Source organism: Chelonoidis abingdonii, chromosome 6 (genome assembly GCF_003597395.2).
Source record: "Chelonoidis abingdonii isolate Lonesome George chromosome 6, CheloAbing_2.0, whole genome shotgun sequence".
Taxonomy (NCBI): Eukaryota; Metazoa; Chordata; order Testudines; family Testudinidae; genus Chelonoidis; species Chelonoidis abingdonii.
Window position 1 is genome coordinate 26,680,461 of NC_133774.1, and position 3,418 is coordinate 26,683,878.

Consider the following 3,418-nt stretch of genomic DNA (forward strand, 5'->3'; position numbering starts at 1 on the left):
TGGGGACGCAGCTCTGCTTGGAAAGGATCTGCCATGTGGGATCAATGCGGGATTGGCAGCAATTCGAGTCAAACCATCCTGCCCCAAGAATTATGATCTCAACTAATATGACTAGACCAAGTCCTGGGAAATGGTTCAGGTAGGAACTGGACCGATGTTTGTAAAGTGCCATGTAAACATACAGGGCTTGTGGCATGTAGATGGTTTTATAAATAAATAAATACTATAATCACATGTATTAATAAACTCTTTCAGAAATATTCATGTTTAATACAGATGGAATTGCCAATTTTATCTGCACTGCTTATGGTAATTTTAATTTAAAATATAAGTTTATGATTTCAGTAAAAAGGAGCCACTTAGTTCACATTATTAAAGCTAAAGACTTCTCATTAGAACTGTAATTTTTTTAGATTAAACTAGAAAGATTAGATTAGATTAAAAAAACAGATTACAATACTTATCTTTACTAAAGTAAAGGTTATACATTTCAGCTACCACAAACAATTGTGAAACTTCAGTATGTGTAGGGTTAAAGGCTGGAAATGGGCTATAACTTGCAGTGGAAATTTCCACTGAATGCTTTTTTGGCAGTGGAATGAGCCAGACCCATCTGAAGGTGTGCACGTGTGTGGTCTCTTCATAAACACATCGGAATGCTGTGTCACATTATTTTTCCTTTCAGCTTTCTGACCAGCTTTTGTTTTCGGTCTTCCAGAGTTTTATTGGGTCACAGAGTACATAGTTACCCTGAAGTCAGTGGAAGTTGTGCTTGAATGAGGGCTGCAGGTTCACACTTCAGCCTGTTCTGATTTTTTTCTTATTGTTCTGGTTCCACTGTCCTGCAGCTCTTTGTCATTCATTCATGGATTATTTTTGGGATCTTGTTTTTGTACTGAGTATCACAGTTTGCACATGTCAAATTCCATACAAGTATACATGTTAGATTGTAAATACTTTGGGGCAATTATTATGTCTGTATAAGCACCAAGCATAGTATTTTCACTAAATAATTATAATCATCATCCCCAAAATAAGGCCAAAAAAAGTAAAGCCAAGACACATCTGTCAGAGGCAGTTTAGAGTTTATAAGGTGTTGTTAGTGATGTTAAATATGCAGGGTGGGATTTTCAGAAGTCCTGAGTCTTCAACAGGAGTACACTTAGCTCAAGTCAGTGGAAGTTTTACCATTGACTTCATGGAGAGTGCAGGTAAGCCCAGGTTGGGTGCTTTTGAAAATCCCATTTAACTACCCATGTCCCCTCCGGGTCTGAGTTTTAATGGTTATTCTTCTCTGAGTGTATGTGTGTAACCAGGTCTACATTGGTGTAGTGGTGGAATAATGGTTTTGTTTATTTTGAAGAGAAATTTGAGTCAAAAATAAAATAAATATAATATAAAGTGTGGAGACTTATACTAAACACAAATTCAATATAATACATTTCTATTTAGGTGAGAGTGTTGCTTTTTCTTATTTTTGTACTGTTTTAAATTCATCATTTTTGTCCAGGAGATGGTCGAATGGCAAACCTTTATTCACTTTGGTATGTCTATTGACGATGATCTTCATCCAGGGAAAATAATGGAATCATACCAATGATGCAAAGGGAAAAGAAAATGTGCATATTTAAGCGTTTAAATCTGTGTTTGGTCAGGGTTTAATTTTATGTAACAGCTATAGGCTTTGGTTTACTATAACCAGTCGATAGAAGAAATAGTTTAAAGCAAAGTGGAATTTTAGGAAGCTGTTCCCACTGTATTACAACACAGTTTAGTCGTAGATTCCCTCTCAGTCACTGATCTTTCAAAAAGCTCTATGCAAATGGACTCCTGCACCCACACAGTTTGAGAGTCTAGGTAGCAAGAGGAGAGAGGGCCTAAAACAAGACCTGTGCTTCATGGACAATATTTTTCTTTTGCGCCACCTGTTGATACACAATAATACTAAAATGCTGCTTTGAGCTTTTCACTTGGATATATAACATCTTAAGCAAAGAATTCAGAGGTAGGAGTAAATTGATTTTAAAAACAAAAAGGACAGCAAAAAAAAGATTACTTATCTGTACAATAAGTGTTGTTCTTTACGATGTGCATGTATACATTCCATTGAAGGGGTGTGTGTGCACTCAATACACTGGAGTTGAAGACTTTTTGCTAGGAGTACCATTAGGTAGTGCATGCACCCCTGCCATCCTCATGCACCGACTCAAGGGCATAAATAGGGCATTACTGCCAACTAATTATGTCCAAAATAATGGGGAAGGTGGGAAGGTCATGGAATGTACATGTGCATAACATGTCAAAGAACAATAGTTACAGTACAAGTTTCTCTTGTACATTTTTTCTCCTTTGAATGATTGTGTACATACATATTCCACTGTTGGAGATTCACCAGCAATTTTCTTATAGATAGTAGGACTTCAGACTGCAGCTCTGACTCACTGAAGTTGGCATCATCCTGGGGGCTTGAGTGACAGAGCTGCATCAGGAAAAGGTACATACAGACAACCACGTTGCTGCTTTACAAATGTCTACTATTGGTATCAGAGTAGCAGCCGTGTTAGTCTGTATCCGCAAAAAGAACAGGAGTACTTGTAGCACCTTAGAGACTAACAAATTTATTTGAGCATAAGCTTTCATGGGCTACAGCTCACTTCATCAGATGCGCAGAACGGAACATACAGTAAGAAGATATATATACACACAGGGAGAACATGAAAAGGTGGAAGTAGCCATACCAACTGTAAGAGGCTAATTAATTAAGATGAGCTATTATTAGCAGGAGAAAAAAAACTTTTATAGTGATAATCACGATGGCCTATTTCAGACAGCTGACAAGAAGGTGTGAGGATACTTAACATGGGAAAATAGATTCAATTTGTGTAATGACCCAACCACTCACAGTCTCTATTCAAGCCCAAGTTAATTGTATCTAGTTTGCAAATTTATTCTAGTTAGGCAGTTTCTTGTTGGAGTCTGTTTTTGAAGCTTTTCTGTTGCAAAATTGCCATATTTAAGTTTGTTACTGAGTGACCAGAGAGGTTGAAGTGTTCTCCTACTGGTTTTTGAATGTTATGATTTCTGATGTCAGATGTGTGCATTTATTCTTTTGCATACAGACTGTATGGTTTGGCCAATGTACATGGCAGAGGGGCATTGCTGGCACATGATGGCATATATCACATTGGTAGATGTGCAGGTGAATGAGCCCCTGATGGCTTGGCTGATGTGATTAGGTCCTATGATGGTGTCATTTGAATAGATATGTGGACGGAGCTGATATCAGACTTCGTTGCAAAGATAGGTTCCTGGGTTAGTGTTTTTGTTGTGTAGTTTCTGGTATGTATTTACTTCAGGTATGTTGCTCAAGAAGGCTGAGGAAGTGGAATGAGCTGTAAGGGAATGGGCTGTTATTCCC